General features: G+C 36.8%; 1 protein-coding gene across 8 annotated transcripts in view; it reads right to left on the reverse strand.

Moving 5' to 3' along the window:
• LOC112992365 (synphilin-1) overlaps positions 1-19,234 on the reverse strand; it is an 83,369-nt gene that overhangs the window by 55,271 nt on the left and 8,864 nt on the right. The window contains exon 1 of one of the 8 annotated variants that reach the window (XM_064502839.1): positions 17,145-17,293. The exons of the other annotated variants lie outside the window; for them this stretch is intronic. The gene's annotated coding sequence lies outside the window, so the exon portion shown is untranslated. Of the gene's footprint in view, positions 1-17,144; positions 17,294-19,234 lie in introns of those variants that run through there. 8 annotated transcript variants of the gene reach the window in all.

A 19,234-nucleotide genomic window follows, 5' to 3' on the forward strand; every position in this document is an offset into this window, starting at 1 on the left:
TTCTCTTTATTAACTCCAAGGGGGAAATTACTTGGGTTTAATCAATACATATTCAAACAGATGACTTGAGACTGTGAAGTGAGACACTGCAGCTCAAACTGAGGTTCACTGACTATTGAAGCATTCCCTTTCAGCTTCATGCATTCAAATAAAATGACAACCTGACATACTGTGACACTATTTTGACACTAATAAGTCATACGAGGGTTTGTGATACTCTAATGCAGTCTGCAGTGCACTGTTCAACCAATTTTGTTACCTTCTAGGGCTTCCAGAGCCTTTTTTCTAATTATGGGAAATAACATTGTTTCTATTACTTGTCCCACTCAATGTCTGGATTTTCTCTCACTGACTGAGCACCTCTTTTGTACTAGTTTGTTTTATTTACTTTTCTTCCTTTTATGTAAGCCAAGAAAAATATATCATGCAAAGGAAATTATCTGCCCAGTCAACTTTCAAATATAAAAAAATAAAGGGAGGAGGCTCAATGGGAGAGGGGAGATATTTTAAAGAGCAAAGATGAATTTGAAATAACAATTCATTGTAAGAAAAAGTGAAGTTAACAGTGAGACTGAAAAATGATGTGATTTATTTCAGTGAAGGAATGAATTCTGAGACTGGGATTACCTTATCCCTTATCACGTTTATTCAGAAGTTTCCCCGAGTTCAAAAGTTCGCAGCAGCAATTTATAGTAGTATGCTACTTCCGAGCAAGTCAAAGTAAAAGCACTGCTTTTAGTCAGCATGCAAGTACTACACAAGTTACACTGACAGGACAGGAATAGGGAATGCAGCAAAGCACAATGTTGTTCCAACAACCAAAAGATTTTTAAAAATTAACTGCAAAAAAACCCCTGCATTATGGGCATACAGAAACAATCCATCCACAGCCCTGGAAAGACACAAATACCAAGCCCAGCTCTCTTCCTAATGAAGTCAATGCACATTCAACATTGGTTTTAGATGAGAACAAATGTAATTGTTTCCGGCTGAACAGAGACAGACCTCTCCCAGCCATCTACCTAGACCTCAAGATTGCAGATTTATCCAACCTTGACCATAAAACAACTTGGGTTCAGACTCCATGGAGTCTTAAGAGACATTATTTAAAGAAGTCACGTGGAGGTAGGAAATACTGTGTGGTTCACCTGTTCTATCTTCTACCCTTATGAATTGCACAGAAGAGTCACCACAAATTGAGTTAACATCAAGTATTTTTAACAATTACAGTGACTGATGACATGCAGTCTGAAAGTAATCCATATGTCAAGAGACACAGAGCGAGGATAAAGTATGCTCAGAGTCAGTTCCTCATGCTTTTTTAGCACCCTGAATAGTACTCCACATAACTTACTTATTCCAAAAGCAAAGTATAACTCAGAGGATGACATCTGAGCTCCACTAAAGTACATGAAAGCTTTGCCATTAATCCCTGTGTGGCTAAGACTTTACCCACCTTGAGGCAAGGAGTATCTGGTTGTTAGGAGGTACTTTCCTACAGTCTCCTCTACTTGCTTTTCTAAATATTGTCCCATTTAGTGCTCTCATGAACAAGCATTACTTCTAGTATTAAAAGAGCCTAAATTCATTTCTTCACTCCCAAAAGAAAACAAGCTAACAAAAAGAAGTCAGTGTTCAAGGCTACTGAGTGGCATGCCTAGCTGAAAAGTGGCTTGCACTGTAATGCAGCTGTGAAGACATCTGATAAGCTGAGAATGTCTCCGAATTTCTCCTAGTAAGTGCCATCCTTTCCACCCCACAGTTTTGTAGTTCCTTTGAGATTCAAATAAAGAAAATTGGACTCAAAGCATTAAGTCAGAATGCATGCGCTTGAGCATTTTGGAAGGGGGCCTAGAAAAATAAACTTGTTTGTTTTAATTAGCCTTGAAGAAGAAACCTTTGGAGTTGGAAATGAGTATTTGTTATCTTAAAACTGTAGCAGCATATGTGATTCAAGGACTGTACAAAAGTTAAGGCACTGTCCTCGTATTCTCAATGAAACTATCAAAATAAATAAGAGGTCAGTGATCTGTTTAAAGACTGACCTTCGATTTGCTGTTTTGATTAATTTATGTTTGTATTCCCTTTGAACTACTACAAGGCTATTCACTGATAATACAAAATACCCTACACTCATGCAATAATATGCTCACTTCATCATACTCTACCCTGTAAGGCAACTTTTTCAGACAGGATGATTTTCAGGTCAACTGCAGAAGCAGAAAATATCTATAAGCTTTTCCAGTCAGCTAATTCTTTCTGTAGTCTTCAAGACCGCGTCTGTCCTAGACATTCCCTGCACACGTGGAAGGGAACATACGACTGCTGCCTTTGACCCAATCTCAAGCTAAACTGTAAGGAAGGGTGATTTACTTCAGCTTCTAACAATCTGAACTTTTGCATGAGATCTGGAACATGGTCTGTCACTGCCACTCACCCACCTGCCAGCCAGGCCAGTGGGAACAGCAGTGCTTTCACAGGGGTATTAAGCACAGCGATAACAGCTCCTGCTGAGCACACCGCAGCAGCATCCTTTCCTCTCCTCTCTGACATGTCATCCTATTACCTGCACACAGGGGCCACAGAGTAACTTTAAGCAATAATTTCTATATGCTCATTCCTTATTGAATAATTTTCCACCTAAAAAGTCAACTTCCTCTGAGGGAAGATAAAATGAAATAATGCACTGTCCATTTGTCTCAGCAATCTTTTGTTAAAGCACACCAAACTAGCCAAATGCAGAAAATATCCTGTAGTTTTACATAACTTACTTCCATTTCTACTTTCATTCTACATACTAAGCTGCTGACTACTACTTCCTGCCAAAGGCTTATCCTATTTGGGCAGGGTGGCTGTTCGCGTCATTTGTTTAAGAAAGGCTCTTTAAATGGTAGTGAACTTCTGCTTCTTCCTTTAAACCGTTTTATGATTATATATCTAACATAATTAATGATGTTAATGATTATATATTATTTAATGATTACAGATAATTTACATAATGATATATTTAATATCAATGGTAATATATACTACATAACAATTATTATACATTTAATTGCCATCTTAAATTAAGACTTGTTCCCAAAATTAATTTGTTCAGCCTTCCCTCTAAAAATTCTGTGACGGTGTGACACTATGACGACAAAGTGATTCTACTCAATATGTAGTGTACTAGTTTTCAAATTCCTGCTACAGGAGAAATACTAAGTCTCCTTTAAAATTATCTACTTGCAAATTTTAAATTAAGTCATCTGGAGGTATACAAAATATTAAAAAAAAAAAAAAGGCTACTCAACGTATGATGTTCTTACCATTCAGGTATGAAAGGGCCACTTTTTCTTTACAAAAAGTCAGTATCCTTCCCATGAAAATATGCTCTTCCCATACGAAAGGTTGTAGTGCTTTCAAAAAGAAGGATGAATGAGTGGAACTGCACTTACAAACAGAAATTTTAACCCTGAACCTTGATTCATTGAAATATTTTTTCAGTCAACAAAAGTACATTTTCAGAAAAGCAGTGCTTTCTCAAAATGAAGAAGTGTGTGTGTGTGGAGGGGAGGGGAAATCAGGAAAGACATTTCTAATAGCTTTATATACCCTAAGAAATAACCCATGGACTGAACAACATTTTCCCCCAAAATATCACAGAATCACAGAATTGTTCAGGTTGGAAAGGACCTCTGGAAATCATCTAGGCCAAATCCCCTGCACAAAGCAGAGTCAAAGTAGTAAATAAGTTTAAAATATTTTAAAGGTATAAACATCAAGGAAGAAGAGTCATTAATTACGATGGAAGATGATGAAAAGTTAGCATTTTTTCTCTAAGAACAAAAAAAATATATACATTGGGAAAACATCTTATGGGTGACATCTACTGAGATTGTGAAACAAACCACTAAAGGAATAACGGAAAGCTCACCTTTTGACACATTCCAAATGAGAGCAGGAAACGTACCTGAAAATACTATGTAGTGTACAGACTAGTACTGGTGGGTGTCTGTTAACCATTACTGCTTTCTCCAAGATCTTATTTTTTAGTATTTTGCTAGCTTATAAATTCATGTAACTCTGAAAAAAAAGTTTACGTTTCAAACACTTACTGGATTTCATACCACTAGTAATGTAGAATATCCAATACTGACAACTGAACTCAGGGCAGAGATGATCACTGATTTCTCATTTTGTATACATTTTTACAGATTGGCATGACTTCAATACTTTTTCATTTTAGTGTCCTTCTTTAAAAATTACAGTATTTTTTAACAGAGAAAAGAACAAAAAGAGACAATATTGCTTAAAGCTTTTCAGGCTTTGTAGAAACTGAAATATATATGAAAGTAATTGTTTGCATAACCATTAAATAAACAAGCTGCAATTACGACGCACTTCTCATTTCATTATGCTGCTCATTATGACCAAGATATCCTGTTTGTTTCGCCTGTTCAAAAAGAAAAAAAAACAACACTATTCATGAAAGCTACTTTTTACAGTGTTTCAAAAGGAAGCTGGTGCTGGTAAACACATGTTCTTATGGGAAATTGCCATAATCCTGACTATATCCTAGCAGGCTCAGAAAATATTTCTCACAAAGTCTCTCCTATAAAATCTAGAACATATGTACAGCAGACTATGTTTCACGTCCTTTTAAGGAACTTGCTAGATTAATGAAGAGAACACGGCTCTTACGTTTCCCCTGAAACGTCTGCCTTTTCCTACAGGTATTCTGCAATATTTGTTTTCTCCCCTATTTGCATGACTTCTCCACTTTCATAAGGCTGTGAAAGAGCCCCTCAAAGCTCACCTCCAGACCCCCCCCCACCCCCCCCACTGACAGTACCTTAATGTAGGCTCCTAATGCAGTATAACCACCACCCAATCCATTGATAAATGCATTTCATTACATTTGTGTCATTAAGCTCCTACCATGCCTTCCAGGACAATTACCTGAGAATCAATAAAGTTGTTATTTTTTATGTGGTTGCTAAGAGGTTTTGAAATTGATCTTACAGGTTTTTTTTTATTACTATTGACTGATACGTCAAAAAGAACACAAACAGATCAACACAGCTCCTTTACTAATTGTCATTCAGCTAAATATCTATAAGCTATTAGGGACATATAAAAGTCACAAATTTATAAATAGGGAATACTCATTGGCAGAAATTTTAAAAATTTCTGCCACTTGAACAATATAGATCACTTGTTGCAATCTAAAATGGACAGCATGATTCCCTCAGTTCCTAGATACTTTTTCTTCACTACTTCTTTTCTGAGTTTTCATCCTCTAGCATCAAACAAGACAATTCAGTTAAAAAAGAAAATGAGATCATGAGACATAGGAGCATTCTGAATGCAACCAAAGAAAAACAAATATGCAAGAACTATCTCGAACTTTTATTCTAAGTATGCAGTCCTTGAACATGCCAGATCAGTATCATCTACTGCAATTATGTATTTATACCAAAACCAGAATGAGTAACAGTCGGAAATCTTCTAGGACTATTGTACATGTTGCCTCTGACAGAACATATCAACTCTTCTCCTAACTGCTTTTTCCAAAACTGTACTCCACAGGGATAAACAGGCACACTTCGTAGTCTTCCACTCACTGGAGCAATACTAGCTTTTACTATTTGTGTAAGTTTACATCCTGTGATTAAAAGACAATAAAGATAAGGAAATACCAAGAATTTACTATACTTGTACAAAGCAGATGTAGAACTCTTCCATTCTGACTTAGTAATATTTTATTCTCATTTACACTCATTTACACTGTATAGGTGGAAAGAGAGGCAGAATATGCAGTAGCTACAGAAGAGGGGGAAGAAAAAAATCAGACCTTTAATGAACATACAGAAATTTATAACTGAGGCCCTCAATGTTGAGACACCACATTAGCTTTTATGCCAGTGTGCTTTCCTCTACCACATGCAAACACATTGCAATAGTATTTTGAACTCTTTGGATGCTTGTTGGCCACAACGACTTGCTACTACACTTCAAAATTAGACCACAGATGTCCTACTGCTAAATTTTAAATCTATCTCTTGGGTTTGACTCCACACTATAAATTATTAAAACAAACAGTCAGAAAAACTTTTCATTCCCACTTCTGTTACTTTCCACCCAGGACTGTATTCTCCAGACAACTATTCAGACTTCTCTGTTCCATTACATGCGACTCCCTCAAAGCCCAAGATTTTAAGTGCTCTGCCTAAAGGAATCCAGCTACTTCAGTGGGTGTCACTGTTAATTAAGGACACATGGAAAGGAAACGAAGGAGCCAAAAAGCGACCTTACTGTCTGGAAAAATCACCAAAATGGAGGGACAAGGGTGACAACAGTAGGAAAAATCAGAGAAGAATAACAGGAAATGTTTGCAGCTGAAAGGAACAGTCAAGTGCCTCTTGTTCAAGCATATGAAGAAGCTGAATGGCACAAAAATCAGTCTACAAGGGAGGGAAAAAAATGGGGTATTGGTTTCAAAGTTTTGAAGGTGACTGGTAAAGAAAAAAATATTAATAAGGATGAGCCTTTCAAAATTGTAAAAGATGCATTCTATTTTCTTTTTATATATTCTACTCAAACTTCACTGAATAAGGAATAAGTCATACTCATAAAGGTATCAAACAAAATAGTGAGCTAAAGAGTGAGAACATCAGTTTTATAATAGGGAAGCACTGACATGGCTTAGTGAAAAAACAGAAAAGGACAACAGAGATATAATTACGAAGTGACGAATTTGTAAGACTAAGTGTTCTTCATCTTATCAGTTGCCTAATTTTCCCTCTACATCTACTACATTTCAGCTCAATGCAACAAGAAAGTGTGCGAAAAACAGATGGCTCTGATCTCTGGCAAGTGTTAGCTTAATTTAAATTCTAGTTCCTACCTAGCCTCTGGCCTTCACAGGCAAAATTATGCAACCATATCACACAGGAGGAGCTCTGAAAGGGAATGTGATTTCAGTTATGCAAACTATATTCCTGAGTTGCTTATCATACAGAAAGCTCTCATCACTGAGCTATCGTCTTCATTTCCAGTTCCCCCAACTCCTCCACCTCCACTGAGATAGCCTGCACTGCACTTTTGAACTCTTCTGTAGTAATGACTATTGGGCCTACCAGGAACAGCTGTTATGTTTAGTACAATCTGCTGACAGCAATTATTGAAAGCATGTAACATCCAAATACCACAATTTCCATTTTTTTCCACTAAAAATTACGAGTAACATTTCTACTTCTAGTCCTAGGAGGGCATAAAAGAATAAAATGAGAAACTGTGAATACATCTATCTACTGAGGAAAAAAAAGTCTGAGAACATTTGGCAGACAGCAGCTTAACTTCACAAGCAAATATTTAGTTATCTGCAACTGACAAGTAAGCAGAAACACTGATTGGTTAGATTTAGTTTAAAATCTGGGCACATAATTAAGCATTAACGTTATAATGTTTAGTTTTTAAGTAAACAATATTGTCATAGAAAAGTTTGTGTTTGTGGATAGTAGCACTATATAATTTCTAGTTTTATTAACATAATTTTCTGCATCTATAAAACACATCATCTGTCTTGGCATGTGACCAAGATACAAGTGTAGTCGCTTTACTGGAAATAAATGCAGTTGGCTAGGCAATGTTATAAGACAGTTATTCAAGTTTTCCAACAAAGGAATATTTCTGTTACTACCTATTTTTCCCCATACATGTACACTGAAACAAGCAACAACACTCCAGGTAGGATCTGTCCCACTTCCAGCAGGAGATGACAGCTTTAATACTATTCAGAACAAATCAGTGACAGTTGCAGCTGTTTAAGAGATTATTCCTTTTAAACCAGCCCCAACTTCTTCCATTCACTTGCTGAAGGCAAAGGGGGTATAACATCTGGTAAGCAGGGAGGAACAACGATTTCTTGGCTTGTATATCCTGCTACACAGAAGAAAAGGTTGCCAATCCATGAATTTGCACTATGGAACACTGCAAAACAGTTGGGAACCTTATCTGGTCCAGGACAGTCATATGGAGTTTCAATTCTACAGATGATTCACTGATCTTTATCATAGTTGTACAGTCTGGAAGAGAACTCGGGATTGCAATGTCAATTCAGCACTTAACTGCTACTCACAAATATGATCTTAGGTTGCTTATCATCTAGCAAATCTGTCTTCCAGTAAGTACACTCTTGCTAGTCAAAAGTCTGTTGTAGTTCTTATGAACACACTTAGGAGATGAGAGATGGGGCCTTACAATTCACGAAGATCCCTGGCTGGGCAAAGAAAAGAGTGCTTAGTCTGCAGCTCTCAGTCTCCTAATTGGCTATTCAAGCTCACATAAAATGTTCATGCCCTTTTTGTCACCACCATCAGTTCTTTCTTGTGAATAGTGGCAATATCATAGAGGTTTTTTTCTATGTCAACTACACTACACATCTTGGACTGAATAGGTTGCTATTCAGACATACATTTTGCCAGGTTTGTTTTAAAGCAGTTCATGTTGGATTTAGAGAAGTAGAGTAACACAAGCAAAATAATTCTGAATCTGCCCAAGATTCTGGACCCAACACAATTTCTATCTCTACCAGCCAATTTCTGGATGTTCTGACGGTTTATGAAGAATTTTAGTCACTTGCAACAGTGGCTGTTCACATGCTCAGGGATCCGGCACAGGCGCAGATGAGAAACTGATGAGTAACATCCTCTGTGGATTTGCAGAAAAGCACAGGGAAGCAAAGCAAGTGCAGCCCCAAAAGACCCAGATCACACAGACGTGAGGCAAATGCAACCTAACAGTGGGATTCACAATGATATACATGAAGCACTACTACACTTTTACTGCCACGTAATCAACACCCTGCTCTTAACTGAGTCATAACTCAGTTGGGAACAGAAGGCAAAACACCAGAAACAGGAGGCTCTTTATCTTTGAGGAACCACGCTATACAAAAGCGGACGAACTGTGGGGAAAGACAATCTTTTTAGTACCTCTGCACTAGGCATGACCTATTTTTCCCCTGTAAAACCTGGAACTGAGTAGGAATTGCAAGCCACATGCAAGTTTTCCTCCTTTTGCCTGGTGGGAGCAGTCCCTTGATGGGAGAACTGAAGGCTGTTCTGCGAAGTCAGCTCTCCTGAACTCCTCCGGGGAACTGGCTAGAGCTCAACATTGCATCCTTCCTGCCCATACACTTGGGCTTTTTGTCTACAGCAGCCAGTCACTACAGGAGGGAGCGTGCAAGCTGGGGTCTTTTGCTCATGTGGACTTGGAAGCTGGGTGGGTATAAAACTGATCTACAAGATGAGCTAGAAAGTACTACCAGGTGCAACAGTTTGAACACAGTGCAAGTACTCTATCATTGAACTGATACAGAAATGTACACCTTAATAAGCAAAAACAAGGTACTATGGGAACCCTGGCCATAAATTCACTCCACTGCATTTCAGGCAACTAGGAAGTCTACATGAGGAAGCTAATCACAGTAGGTTTGTTCTACAGTAAGTGTAAGAAGGCAGGCATCCATAGATAATTCAGATTCTGGGTGAGGTAGACTGTTTGCTCATCGTTTCCACCTATTTGTAGTTACCCATGATAGAGGAACCCTACATGTGTTCTAACTTAGGCATCTCAGTTAAGTGGGATGAATCTGGACATCATTGCAAAACATGGATTTGTCCTTTCAGACTGCATACCATCTAGTTCATGCCAATTCAGTACCACAAAAATAATAATAAAGAAGCTGTTACATTTAACCTAACAAGAGCAAATTAGTATCTATGAAGACAATAAAACATAATTGTTTCCTATAACGCAATTTTCTTTTGCATTTAACACAAAGATCCTCTTGTGAAATCACACTAGAGATGACCTTTTTTCAAAATAGGTGGTTTATCAGTTGACAACAAGATTTTAACAAGGTTTCCAGATAGATAAAGAAACTTCAGTGAAACTGGCTGGTCAGGTGTTCTACGTCCAACTTCAGATGGAGTTCTGATGTGAAACTACTTACTTCATGACCAGACTGTTATAGTTTCATATTTAATACAACATTTAAAAAAGCAGTTTGTTTCATATGCATCTCAGGTCAGTATTTGAGCACAGAAGTTACAATTCAGAGATTATATCAATTCCACTAAAGCAACTACTTGACTCTAGATTCACACAAAGAAACCCCATTACTACTAAGGGGCTTATGGGAGAGTTTCCGTAAGAGATCAGGCACATCTGTAGAACCATAAATGTTAAAAGACAATAATGTGTCCTCCTAATTGATAGATTCAAATGCTAACAGAGTCGATCACCAAAATACTTACTAAATCACATTCTCTTCTGTACGATGACTCGACTTTCCATTCGCCTGAAAGTTACTTAAGACTTGTGCAAAATCTCTAAAAATATAGCAGACCATTTAAGCAGTTATCTCCATGCTGAAGAAACTGGATCTAATTAAGATCCATGTGTGTTTTTTAGACTCAGCTGGCAGGCTCACTATGACAGAAAAGAGTGTTGTGTGTTTGTGTATATAAGGAAAACAGGAATGTACGTAACAAGCAATTCTACTGAATACCATGCACTACCTTATATGCTACAGAGCCTAAACTTCAGATTTACACTGAACAGCTAAAGAGGACTGGCTGCTAAAGTAGCTGAGATTCACTTACTGGACTGAAGAACAGTGCTGTCAAGTCAGTAAATCTTAAAAACTGAACTCGGGGCAGAGAATTGAGACCCTAAAAGTCCTGACATGTGTGCACTTCCCAATTCAGAGCTTTGAAAAGCTACCTCTGAGTCTAGAAGAGAGTAGGCGCTGATTATCCTTGTATTTTTGCCAAGGAATGAAGTAGCAGTTCTGGCATTAGCTGCACTGGCTCCAAATCACCATCTCTCTCAGCCAGGACTGGGTACTTCATATTCCACAGGGTGTGAGTGAGGGATGCAATAAAAAAGATGACTATCTTTTTATTAACATACACTAAATTTAGTTTTCAGAGCTAGAAAGGGAATGACTTTCTTCTCTCTGTGGAATTATGGTGAAGTAAATACAATATTGGCTATTTTTTCAGTTTTTCAGTTTTATGGAAGCCATTTCCCTCAAAGCAGATTATGTATTATGCTACCATCTGGGAGCCCCATGTCTAGGAAAGATTATGATTTGCAAATTTTTCTAGAAGCTTTTGTAAATGCTGTAATTTTTCAAGCATCCTGTTCGGTTTAAACCACTCCATTTAGGGAAAAAAGATTTTTTTGTCTGTTGATGCTGGTGAAACTTGCATTTTTCACACTGCAGTTGCAAATCTAGAACACACTTAGGGGACATTACATTACACTATACCTGTAGTTAAAGCACAGTTTTCACTTTCTTTCCCATCACAGCAATCAATCTTTGTATGTTTTTAAACTTAAAAAGGAAGAAAAAGAATACTTGTTCTTGGATCCCAGCTTTCTGTTTCAGGAGCCAAAATCACAGCAATGGGTTGATACTGCAATCCTTTCTTATGCAAGTTCTTGTAAGATTGAATTTATGATTAATCACACTGCACCGTCCCAATAAAGTAAGCTGAAATTGCAAGATCTCAACAATGTGTAAAGAACAGCTCTGTTTAGAAGGTCTATGGGAGTTTTTTGGTTTTGGGTTTTTTTTACTCTTTACTTAAAGTGGTGAAAATATGTGAAGGATATGAGATCAATGAATGAACTAAAACTAAACAAAACAATTGAACCAAGGAAAGGAATAATTAGATTTCCTATCAAGCTATGAATAGAAATAAATTAGACTAGAAGCACAATCTGGATCAATCAGTAATCAAACAGAACATGCGTAACAGTGGGATCTCTGCCATTAATGTATTTTGGAGCAATAAACGTACAAAGTCTCTTGTTTAAATTGGACAGCTAGTAACTAGTCCATTGTACCTCCTATATGCTATGAAAATATTTTCTTAAACAGAGCTACCCAAAGAAGTCTTCAAGTACATTTGTTTTGAATATCAGTAATTTAATTACAACACTAAACCTAGGTTAGAATAATATATTCACATACAGATCACAGGATTGTGTATGACAAAAAATTGAGCAGAAACATCACAAGTTAACAAATCTGTACTTCAGTCATTTTAGAAATGTGAACTCTGACCTGAAAATCTTGCTTAGCAAAGTAAGCTTAAAAGATACCCATCTTTTTTCTCTACTTCCTACAGAATTTTAAGGGGGGGGGGGGGGGGACAAAAAACACTTCACTGCAAAGTGCAAGTCCCTGGAGAAAACACACATAGAATGACATTTCTGATCACTAGAAGACAACCACTGCAAACTAAATTTCTGGCTTTACAAATGAACACACAGCAGCTGACCTAACAAAATCAAATTGAGTGTTGATATTTTTTACAACTACCTCTTGTATCAGTAAGACAAATTTTATTTCATGTCACCTATCTGGTCTACTTTAAATATCAATAACGATGCAGGAAATTCATAAATGTGAATCCTCAGGAGGCTTACACGCATCACTGAGAAGAGTAAAATGAATGGTTACACATCTGCAGCCTGAACTTTGAGATGAATACAGGCAAATTGTGAATGCGCATTTTTCAAATGACTGCACCCATCATGTTCCACTGACTCATGTTTATTGGCAGAAATGAATAATACATTTTAATACAGTATAGAGGTTCAACAATCACAAATACAGACAATATATATGGATACGTATCCATCTTCTGTGCATACATAATACTAAAGCTATAGGTTGTCATCTGTTTTTAATACTAAAACACCAAATAATTTATAATGTAGAACTGTTAAATATATATAGAACACTGCATCAATCATGTATAAATACTAGTGCTGTCCAACAGTTCTGTAAATCCTCCATTAAACTTCGATTTGAGACTGAACCAAAGACTTACACGGATCAAGTCATGGTTGCTTGGACCACTGAAAGAGAGACATAAAATGCTGTGCTATTTCATGTCAAGATTATTTGCAGTTCACTTTATTATTTCAAAGAATACTAGTGACTGAAATACAGTGCACTCCACATTAAAGCCAATGCTTATTCCTTTTCCTTAATTCAGGAGGCAAAGTACTAAATGACAATTGGGAGATCAGCTTACAATGCTCCTAAATTATTTGACACAGTCTGTATCCTGCTAATGTAAGCAAAGAAACAAGAGAGCCTTGTGCAGCTATTTAATTACACTGTCAAGTAAAAGGAAATTAACTATTTGAATACCAACAAAGTCTTGCTCCACAAATACACATTTCCCATCCAGTATTCCAAAGTGATTCCATTATAAACCATTAGTCACAACAACAATCACTACTTGTCCTGTATGGAAAATGTACAGAAAAACAAAAATTCAACCATTTTATCCTGAATGCTGCTGAAAGGGCATAGCCCAGGCACGACCTAAAAACACTCCACAATTACCTAAAACTTTACCAAAGTAAGGAAAGGTCACTTGAGAAAGTGTGTGTGAGTGTACACTCTATGCTTATATTTACCAGAGCAAGAATTCAGAAACATGAGTTCTCAGGAGAATTAAACATAACACTGAGAAAATTATTGGTTACGTATCATTTCAAATCAACCTGAGAAGAAACTGATACATACGGACATGCATGTTATTTTGCTTTAGCCACAATTTACTCCAGGTACAATTTGAAAAGAACTGTGCCATAAAAGTTTTCACAACTTCTAAAGTTTTTTGGCAAAGGTAATGAATATTTCAACATCTGTAGCACTGCTACAAGTTCATGAACTACAGAAATAAAAAAAAAGATGCCTCCTTTTGGTAGCCTAGTTCTTGTGCAAAAATCCAAAAATAATACACCCTAGTAATGGCATCCACAAGGAACCAGATACTTGGCCCCAAAACAAGACAGAGCAGCAAAGAGCTTACTGCAACTACCGCTACTAATGCAAGCTCCAGCACTTTTGCTAGGGTGAAATCAAGCATAGCAGAGCTCAGTCTTTCCAAACCGTGCGCTGGTTTGGGAGGAGGTGGGGAATTCTGTGTCAAGGTCTCTAATAAAGCAGATGTGACTCACTGCACTCTCATTTTAAATCAGAGACTGAGGTCTCTCGCTTTTCCACCGAATCAATGACAGCATCATGGAGGCAGTGATCCTTCAGAAGAGTCATCTACTTACAGTAAAACCAGTTCAATTAATTCACAGCATTTGACACAGCGCTGGTTTGCGAATACAGTGCTCAAGCCCTTGCTTTGGTCTGCCTCTTTAATGCCATGCAACGCTCTTATTAACCTTATCTCCTACGCTGGCCCTGATCAGAGAAAAAAGAGGAATTAATTTAGTCAGTATACCACCCCCATAAATCTTCCTAAGCTTCTTGTTTCATTGAAGAACATGTTTCATTTATAACTTTTGTTTCAACAGACTAAATAATCTGAGATATCTTAGCATGCAAAATATACTGAGCAAATAGCATGTTAGGTCATGTTTTGTTTTCTGATTTTTAAAATCACAAAAAGGCATCTTTCAGACACTTCCCTGCCTCTTTCTTTTTCTCATTTAAATTCCTCAACCCAAATTCAATAATCATCCATTAGAATTTCAACACCTTGTAATTCCACAGTGGTTTGTGCAATTACTTTTAGAAATATCCTGGGAAAGAACTAATGCCAAATGGCATTCGCTTAAGTTTATAACATTCAAATGCTGTATTAAAAGTTATTAATTTAGAACTTGCCTCATTTACATTTGCTTGCCAAAACATATATCCTGCATTTAGTCCCATGATGACTTTTTGCTTCATGTTAGCTTTAATTACAAATTCAAGGGAAAAGTCTTATGCAACTAACACTCCCTGCAAGGGTCACAGTATGTCAGGTGCACCCACCGCTTGTGTAAAATCTTACATTTCCCTGCTCACACGTGAAAGGACTATTTCTCTGCAACATGACCAGGGTCAAACCATTTTCCTATTCTCTCCTCAATATTTTATTACCAAGTCTTCACCCTGCCCTTTTTTTTTTTTTTTTTTTTTTTTTTTTTTTTTTAAACTTTTGGATTATCCAGTCTACTGCCCCACCATTTGCACATCAAAATTTGCTAGATGGTTCAATGGATGAATTCTAACAAGCAAAGTATAAAGGGATGCAAATTGAAATACTCGAAGTTTCATCTTGAAACTTCTCAACAATGTAAAGCAAGCTGTACTTATACTCAGGATCTGGGGCACTGGTGAGTAACCAGCCATAGATTTTTATCCAGAGTGAGTTAGCCTCAGGCAAGGCACATTATGAAGAACATATGTCTAAGTATATTGTGGCCATGGGCCAAAAAAACATAACTTGAACTTAAAAGTTCTTTCATAAAAGCTCACTTTTCTTGTCATGCAGACCAGCCCACTTTCATTTAAGAACAATTAATGAATTACATAAATGTGGTTGTATACATGTTTATTACAGGTATGTACTTTTAAAACCAATTAATACTATTAAGAAGCACTTAAACAATTTTATTGCAAATTAAATTATTCACTTTCTTTCATAATTTGTCCTGGCAAATGACCATTAACATCTATGCAAATATTTTTATTTTGATAACTATTTTGATAAATTTTGATAAATTTAAAATGAAGAAAGGACACACAAGTGACCATTTTTCATATCTGGCTGTATAGACAAAGCCTATGATGTTTTTTGCTGTAATTCTTTAAACAGTGTAAACTATGGTAAATTTAAACATTGTCAAAAATAAAGATAGCAAGAACTTTCTATTTCAGTTGAAGTTTGGTGGAAATTGGAAAACTTAGTGACAAACAGTCAAATTATTCTTGATTTACACCCGTGACACTGAGATCAGAACGTGGACTTGTGAAATTGTCATCTTTTTAATTACAGAAATCAGAAGTAGACTGCAACTGAACTTCTGCACCTACACAATACATACTATACCACGCAGAGCACTGCTATGTTGATACCAATACTATTTGTTTTAAACAATATAAGCAGCAGACATACTCACTAGTAGCACTTAGTGGTACAGATGTTAATGCTTTAACCAAAGGATGGGATGAGACTGATGGTAGAAATACTAACTATAAAAGCAGTAATTTTATTTTAAGCTGTGATTTTGCAAAGTCTTGTCTTAGAGATTGCTAAAACATTTTACAAATATTAAATTACATTTCTGAAACTCTGTTAAAGAAATAAATGTCACTACATCAAAACCACAAAGTTATAAGATTTATGAATAAGGGACATCCCTTTCTTCATCCCTTTGTCCTTTTGATACAGAATCTGATTGCATGAATGCATTTTAGTGTTTTACAAAAGGATCCCTGCCTCATGCAGGGCATAATCGATACTACTTAGAAAATTAGATTGTTATTTCATGTTTTTGTGTTTTTTTTTCCTCCCCCCATCTCACATTTAGCTAGCTTGTATTATTTATTTTAGTGTATGTAAGCCGTACACTGAATGGAAGATCATTTATTTCCTCACTGTTTTTTTTCAAGGATGCTCATCTGTATTGTCTGGGTGTCTCACAACCATTCATTAATTCATTCATAAACTCCATTACAAGATGAGAAAGTATTATTATCCCCATTTAGAAAATGGAAACAGAGACATAGGAATTTGCATGAAGCCACCAAATGACACAGTAGAAGCGCAAGGATTAGAAACAGCATATGAGCCTACCTGCATATCTGTCACTATCTCCAGACCCTATCAATTACTGCCAGGAGTGCAAGTCAGCTCTCCCCGACTTCAGTGGCAGTTATGAGTGTTCCTTTCTTCTATGTATCAGATTAGGTACCCCCAAATGTGAAAGCATACAGTTTTTGTAGCTACCTGCCACACAATGGTTTGGGTTGCTTGCCTAGTATCATACAAGAATACCACCACAGAGGCAGAGATATTAGCTGGTCAACGTTGCCTTGCCTGTATTAATGACAATGTCATTTTTTCTCTCCTCAGTGTTGCTTACTCTGTTATCTATGCACCTTCTAACACTATTTGCGGATGAGTCAAGGACATCTGCTAAACATCCCTGACCACAAACCAACCTGCCAGAAAGGGAAGACAGCATAAAGTTGCATGGTAAACTATACCTCTCCCATTTTTTTAAATTTAAGAGTACCTAACCTCACAACCGTCATGACAATCTTTTAATGCACGTACGTTATTGCTGATGGTAGCTGTTTTTCTTCAGCAGTTTGATCGGCAACAAGACACAGCAAGTTCTCCACTTCCAGCACATAACCAGCTTTCAGTCTAGAGCGGAGTCCTGCAGGAGGGCTCCCGTAGCATCACACAGGCCCACAGAGGAAACTGAAGTGGAAGTAATCTCTGCAAGCCTAAGTCTGAAAACCACGGATATTAATTACTGGCTCACAAGCTGGATATGGGACAGTTTTCAAAAGAAGTTTCCCATAGAATCTATATGCAAAAAAGGTGGAAAATAACATTACAGACTTCAAAACATTTTACCAGCTATCTGATTCAAACTATGAAGGTGCTGGAGCTGTTTAAGAAAGAGCTGTCTTTTTTATGATGAAACGCATTAGGCACTGTTAGAGCTCCACATTTTAAAAGAATGTTGCTATTAAAATACCTGCTACCCCAGCTTTCTAATAGCTTTTATCTTTATTTTATAGGTGGATAAATGAAAAAGTTAGATAATTTATTCAAGATCACCTGGTGCAAGAATCTGGCTTTGTAGCTATGTACTTGCATTCTTGTGCTGTATCCAATGTACCAAGGCTGCTCTCTTTCCTCAGGAGGGTGTCAAGTTCAGAAATAAGAAATATTTTTTAAAGAACAGTTTAAGGAAAGATGAGGGAATACTTTATTTATTTCAGTTCATTTATCTAGAGACAAAATATTTTCTTGGCAGATAAGTAAGCTGCAACATTCCACCAGGCTGAAAAGCTCAGCTTCACCTTCTTCTACAAGATGTCTTATGTCACAGAAACATATGCCTTGTTATAGTCTATTTTGTATTTTTCTTTGTTTGAAAATAATCGCATTTATGTGATGTATTTTTGTGGCATGAAAGCAAAATTCATGCAAATGCATGAATTCATCTTTCTATGCCCTAACTTCATTTTCTAAGCCATTTTTCTGCCTTTTCTTTGTTAAATAACATGAAAATTGCACAGTAAAAGAATTTCATACTCAACAGATTTTTTCAGACTATAATCTTAGATATAGATTAGCTTTGCTTTTTTTTTTCCTTTTTTTTTTTTAAATGAGGAAGGGAAGGTGTATTTCCAAATTAAAAAAAAATACTAAAAGCTGATGGGGAAGTGTACTTGCTGTGGTCAAACGTAGCTGTTGCAACACAATACCTTAATCATAAGCATACTTCACAGACAGGACTGTGGAATAAATTAATAATTAATCTGACTGACAAAGCAAAACTAACCCTTATTACATCCATTACCAAACACACAAACAAACAAGAAATATCAAGGAAAGCTCTCAGCACAGAAATGTAGAAAAAATACACGATAACGTCTCTTAAAAATAAATACAAGTCCTTTAATACAGTTGAGCTGTGCTTTATATATATAAACACACAAGTAGCCACATTACTACTCTTTCTGATATTTTTAACATAATTTTGCAAAATTTTTCACATAATTGTGCTCTAAATTCAAACACCATTGTAAAGTGCTAGCTTTATAACATTGCTCAGTCAACTTGTACTCTTACCTGGATTTTAGCTCTTGCAAAAATCTGTGGCCAGGGTTTGGAGGTTCTGTAAGGCAGAGCTAAATAATCACACTGGGAATAGTGATCATAACATGAATTTTGCAGTGGGAAACAGAAAACTCTCCTACACTCTGGCACTCTTTCTACAATTCTGTACAAAGGGGGATGACAAATTCCAGCATTAACAACTAAGCTCACTGGAAAAGAAAACTAGATTGTCTCAGTGCAAAGAACAAGCAGTGCACCCCCAGGCACAGATCCTCTACAAAAAACACAGTAGAGGAGCAGTGGACTGGTAGTCATGAATTGATTTCAGCACGTGTAGGAATCTCCCTGTTAGTGCTAATCTAGATAGCATGGTTAAAAATAGCAGTGAAGACGGATGAAAGCAGACTTCAGCATGGCTTAACAATCTGTCCAGCAGGCTTGGACAGCCTCTTCTTAAGTCTAGGTTGGCACGTCTTCACATCACTTATAGATTAAAGCTAGCATAGATCTGGCCACATGTGCTGCAGTCGCACCTCTCAGCTGCAGTGTACACATCCAGAGAATAG

The sequence above is a fragment of the Dromaius novaehollandiae genome, chromosome Z, assembly GCF_036370855.1.
Source record: "Dromaius novaehollandiae isolate bDroNov1 chromosome Z, bDroNov1.hap1, whole genome shotgun sequence".
In the NCBI taxonomy this organism is placed as follows: domain Eukaryota; kingdom Metazoa; phylum Chordata; class Aves; order Casuariiformes; family Dromaiidae; genus Dromaius; species Dromaius novaehollandiae.